This window comes from Nicotiana attenuata, unplaced genomic scaffold, assembly GCF_001879085.1.
Source record: "Nicotiana attenuata strain UT unplaced genomic scaffold, NIATTr2, whole genome shotgun sequence".
In the NCBI taxonomy this organism is placed as follows: Eukaryota; Viridiplantae; Streptophyta; class Magnoliopsida; order Solanales; family Solanaceae; genus Nicotiana; species Nicotiana attenuata.
Window position 1 is genome coordinate 153866 of NW_017672371.1, and position 6475 is coordinate 160340.

Sequence of the window (6475 nt, forward strand, 5' to 3'; positions counted from 1 at the left end):
ATGCAAAACGAGGCAGAACAACTGGGCAAAAATACTTAATATCGAAAGTTTGTTCATTTGGTCATATTTTGAGTTGGGGAGCTCGGATTTGGACAATTTTTGGAGGTGATTTTCACTATATGGATTGGGGTAAGTGTTCTATACTCGATTTTGGTTATATTTCATAAATCCAACTTCGTTTTAGGCATTTGATTGATGATTTCAAAGTGAAATTTGGGGTTTTTTTTCTAATATTTCATAAAGTGAATTTTGAGTTTTGAATATTGATTCAGAGTCGGATTTGAGTGAAACTAGTATGATTGGACTTGTAACTGAATGTGTGTTCTGCTTTTGTAAATTTTGTCGGGTTCCGAGGTGCGGGCCCGGGGAGTTAACTTTTTGTAAATTGTATAAGGATCATAGCTTTGTTAATTGAAATTGTTTTGTCTTGCATTGTTTGATGTATTTAAGTCTTCTTTGGCTAGATTGGGTCGAGCGATGGTGAATTGGTAAAGGAAAAGCTAAATTGAGTATTGAGTTGGCCGAATTGAGGTAAGTATCTTGCCTAACCTTGTGTGGGGGATTTCCCTTTAGGATTTGAGTCTTCTATGTTGATTGTAGTTCGTGTACGCGAGGTGACGAGTGCGTGCTCAGACTTAGTTGTGGAAAGTTGGCCTTTAGGGTTCTTAGGTCCTTATATTCACTGAGTATGAAGTTGTTCTTGATGTGACTAAGTTTCCTATTTACTAGTTTCACCTCTACATGCTTAATTAGAATTAATTTCTTTACGATTCACTCTTATTTCCTATTTGACTCTTACTTGACTTATCTGAAGATTTTTACCTCTCCTATTGTCATGCTATCTTTTTATAACTGCCTATCTTTATTTGAAATTATTATTATCTCATCCTATAATTGTTTGGTCTTAATTGAGGTTCCGATTATCTTTCTGCCGCTTATCCTTAATTGAATTTTTGAATAACCATCGTAATTGCTCAACCTTAAAAAGAGTTAGATATCCTATATTTCAGCTGACATAGCATTATTTGGAATTATTTCACCCGTGTTAGCTTCCTTGTTGTTGAATTGTATACTGTGGGATCGTAGCTACATTTTAGTTTTTCCCTTGTTAAGACGTTCTCTTTACGCCTAACATTATTTACTATGGTTATTCCTTGTGAACGAGTTACACCTTTCTTTGTGATTTAAAGTTCTTGAGTTAATTTACTTGTTGTACTTTGTATTATTGTAATTTTCATTGTTGTACTTGTTGTGGTGATGCATGAGGTTTCTGTCGTGCTGTAGTTCTTATCTCTGTTGGTTGCGCTACATATTTACTTTGGGACTACGGAATGGTATTCTAGGAGATCCCCTGTTCTGCATATTTACTTTGGGACTACAAAATGGTATTCTGGGAGATCCCCTGTTCTACATATTTACTTTGGGACTACGAAACGGTATTTTGGGAGATCCCCCTGTCCTGCATATTTACTTTGGGACTATGGATCGGTATTCTGGGATAACCCCTGCATATTTACTTTGGGATTACAGAACGGTATTCCGTGAGATCCCCCTGTAAGCATCTACGTGTTGTCCATTCTTTTCCTTATGCTTACTAACCGGTATGAACTATGTTAGGACACTTGCAAAAGCATACAAGTAGACAAGCACCCTTATCGGATAAGAGATTTTTCTTGATATTCTTGGGTATAGTGCATACCCTTGTTTACTTGCCTTCTTTATGAGAATGGCTCTATTTGGCACGTGAGTCGCCAGTGCGGTTATGAAGTGTATTGAGGACACAGTATGCCAAGTGTTAGGGTTTCAGGTGTTGAGACCCGTGAGTTGTAATTTATCTGAGGTTCGATACTTCGTGAAGGTTGTTGACTAAAATCAAATGTGAAAGTTGTCGTAGTTGCTGAGTTGTTATTTGTCCGTGCCGTATTTGTGGTTTCAGATTTAGGTTGTGTTTCCGCTCACTCTTCTGTGTCATTATTATGGTATTCCGCTGATACTTGTCATTTTCCCTCTTTTATTGTAATTACTGTATTGATAGTCATATTGCGTAGTTTTCATGTAGAAATCATGCACTGTTGTTCCTATACTTATACTTGTTCAAGTTATTAGACCAGTAGGTGTCTTGACTGTTCCTTGTCACTATTCCAACGAGGTTTGTCTTGATACTTATTGGGCACCGCTGTGGTGTGCTCCTTCTACACTTCTGTACATTTTTGTAAAGATCCATGTATTGGATCGCTAGTAGTTGTGCGGGCAATTGCTGCGGAGACTCAAGGTAAACCTGCTGCTGTGTTCGCAGGCTTCGGAGTCACCTTCTTATTTTATATATATACTGTTCACTCTTATTTTGAGACAGTTGTATTTTAGAGGTTTTCTAGCAAACTTTGTAGAGCTTATGACTTGTACTACCGGTTTTGGGAAATTATAATTTTTTTTTGTATAGATTTCTATATCGAGACTGTTAGATTTTCTTTATTATTGTTGTTATTCAGTAATTGTTAGGCTTACCTAGTCCCTAAGACTAGGTGCCATCACGATACCCAACGGAGGGGAAATTGGGTCGTGACAGCGGTAAAACACCAAGGTTTGTGTATAAATTTTGTACTATTTTTACTTGCTGGAATGATTTGAAATAACTTGAGATTTTGTTTCTCCTTTCTTTAATTTATATCGTTGTATTCGTACTATATCAAGTATTATAAGATATTCGCTAAATCGCCCACTCGTATGGATCGCTTGATCATTTTGCATTCTTGTTGGGACTTTGTCTTTCTTGTGGTAGTGACTTTGTCACCACTTGGCATACCTATTGATTTGGATCTTTTGCCATTTGGATTTGTAGTTCATCTTAAATTATGGAACTTGTCCGTGTTAAGTACGAACTAGGAAGCCATTTTTAATATGGTTCTTGATTCTTTTGACTATTGAGCTTTGACCCTACTTGATTTGCGGATTGGGTCCATCTTGATATCTAATTATGCTTAGTGTGATGGCATGACGTACATATTGGGCGAAAAATGGATATTTGGCAAACTCTCTTGGGTTGATAGTATGTGCCATCTCGACTCTTGAATCATGAACATTGTTATTGATATTTGGAAAGACTTCAAGGTTTGAAATTCAATACTTGTTATATATTTGTTCACTTGTTTTAAAATATGTTTCATTTGAGCTACCTATGACTGCAAAAGGGGAATTGAAAAATTTAATGACTCCAAGCCCAAAGTTTAGATGCCACTAAGCTTTATGCTTAACGATAGTTGTTTTCTATCGTAGGTACTGTACGAGATGAGATTTGAAGATGGCCTTATGAAGTAGTCTTTTTGGGAGCACTTATGGAGATCACATTTGCATATGCACCTAGGTTTTGTATAGTTTTGGGACTTGTAAATGATATATATGTCACACTTATGTATGTTATTTTGGAGGCTTGTTGGATCTCAAGACCAAAATCTTGTAATATGTAATTTGGTCTTGTTTTGCTGTTTTAGGGTGTGTGAATAACTCATGTCTTGAAATATGTTGACTTTACACTTTGTCTTGTAAAAATGTACAAAGGAGAAGATTAAATTTTTTTTTACTCGCTAGTTTGAAATTCATGTACAATATGAATATGCAGTGATGTTGAACGAAAAGTATAATTTTGTTAGGAAGCTGCTTTAACATGTTTATTATTCTAGAAGGGTACGATCACCTTAACTTGATACTTTGATATTGTATTTCATTAGGAAATTTTACGATGTGTATTTTCAAAAAAAATATTGCACTTTGAACCTTTATCACATGGGCCTATTTCCACTGCTAAATTATTCTAAATGTCTTTTTGATTATTATCTTCTTAATGTTGTAAGTAGTAAATTAGATTTGTTTTGTAAGTAGATCCTCCCAAGGGGATATTGCATGTCGGTGAAACAAGGGACGATTATGATATTGATGTTGATATGGAGAAATATGATATTGATATTGATACGGTGAAATAAGGGAGGATTATGATATTGATATTGATACGGGGAAATAAGGGAGGATTATGATATTGATATTTGTACGCTGGGATCGGGTTGTGCGCCGCATTGCATTGTGTGTTTTGTATTCCTTATCATATTGTATTAGCTTTCGGTGTTTTCATACGAGTTTCTGAAGGTTGATGTTTCTGGTTTTACTGATTTCGCAGATTGAGTTTATTTTCATTAGTTAACTGCTTAAATTTTCCTGCATTTCTTTCCTGTTATTATAATTGTACTGTGTGCAGGTTATTGTAAGTGACCTGCCTTAGCCTCATCACTACTTCGTCGAGGTTTGGCTCGACACTTACAAAGTACATGGGGTCGGTTGTACTCATATTACACTTTGCACTTCTTGTATAGACTTTGGAGTCGGTCCTAGCTGCGGTCAGTAGATTGCTCGGATCGGACATCTGACAGAGACTTGAGGTACAACTGCTCGGCGTTTGCAGCCCTGGAGTCCCCTTCTACTTTTATCCTAGCCGTTTATTTACTTTCAGATAATTTTTACTTTCATTCAGACCATTATCTGTATTATTCTAGTTGCCCCTGCACTTGTGACACAAATTTTGGGATTGTATCTAGATATTGTGGTTGTTATGGTTTTTCTCACTTTATTTCAGTTCTATTTCAGTTATTCAGTTAAATTGGTATCAGTTAATTTGATTTGTTAATAATGGCTAGAAACTATTCTAACGTTGGCTTGCCTGACAAGTGAAATATTAGACGCCATCACGGTTCGAGGGTGGGAATTCTGGGTCGTGACAAGTTGGTATTAGAGCACTAGGTTACCTAGGTCTCACGAGTCCCAAGCAAGCTTAGAAGAGTCTAGGAGATCGGTACGAAGACGTTTGAACTTATCTTCCAAAGGCTATGGAGTTTAGGAACAATTTCACTCCTTTTCTTCTCTATCGTGTGATTTTATTCTATCATTGTTAATTGAACCCTTATATTATTGTTCTCTGCAGATGGCGAGAACGCGCACAACATCGGTAGCTGGATAGGAGCTGGAGTCCCCAGTGGCAGCTACGACCAGAGGCAGAGATGCAAGCCGAGGCAGAGGCAGATCTTAGCTTAGAGCTCGAATAGCAGCACCCGTAGTGGGGGCCCAGGTAGATTTTGAGGAGGAGGTTCCAGCTCAGACTGTAACCGTTGGACCAGCTCAGGTCCCTGAGGGGTTCATACCCACTCTAGCGCTTTAGGACGCTCTGGTCCGTTTGGTGGGCTTTATGGAGAGTGTGGCCCAGACTAGTACATTCCCGGTGGCACTAGCCATCTCTCGGAATAGGGGAGGAGCACAGACTCCCGCTAGTCACACTTCGGAACAGATGGCTCCCCAGTATCAGACTCCAACAGCTCTGCCAGTTGGGATGGTTCAGTCGGTTGTTGCTGTTGATACCCAATTTTGCCCTCATATTTTTCAATATTGATGTTCTAAACGTCAATACCACACAAGAGAGGGGGTGATTTGTGTGGTACCCAATTTTCGCTCTAGAAGAACCTGGTTCTTCTAGATGTACTAACTACTGCTGTTTGCGGAATAATAAATACAAAAATAAAGAACACAGAGATTTTTACGTGGAAAACACCTGGCTCAAAAGGTGAAAAAACCACGACCTACTACTCAGTAGGATTTTCCCAAACTTCCACTAAAATCACTGAGCCAAAACAGCATTTACAAAACTCTTTGTAAACCTAAGGATTAAACTCTAATCCCGTTGTGACAACCAGCCTCTAACTGCTGCGACAACTTCAAGTTAACTCTAACTTGAATACTCAATATGCCTATTACAATTGCTTCTAGATAAAGCTGAAAGGTACAATATGAAACATCTACTACAATTGAACTAGAAATAAAGAAAGACACATAAAACTCTTTATGGAGCTGGTTCTTCAATCTGGTTCATGTAGCTTCTGGTTTGCACACTTGAATCACACACGAACTGCTTGCAAAAAGCCTTGCTATTTTGCTTCCAATTCACGTTTAACTTCTGCGTTTTTGTGCAACACTTTAATGTGAGAACATCCTGCAATTTGTAGAGTTAGTAGATGAAGATATAACTAGAGTTCTGATGCAACTCTTCCTTGGTGGAAGAGTTCTAGTTGATTTAAATTTCTAACTCCTTCCCTATCTTGAATTGTGTTCTCTTTGATTAAGGACTCCTTCTCCTTATCAATTATGCAACCTTTTCGATCGGGAGATAGTAAATACACCAAGTTAAGCTTATCTCCTTCACGTGCATCCCACAAGCTTGAATCTGCCCGTTTTTGTGAACCTGAGGGATGGACCACTGGATGGACCTGGTTCATGTCTGAGTTCCTTTGTCAGACTTCAAAACTAACCTTTATTTGGGCCAACAAATTCCCCCTTTTTGATGATGACAAACACTGTGCTTTTCATACACTTAGGCCCTGCCAGAACTCAGCTCAACATCAACACAATGTTAGAAACATTTTTCTTTTTTATCACTTATCAT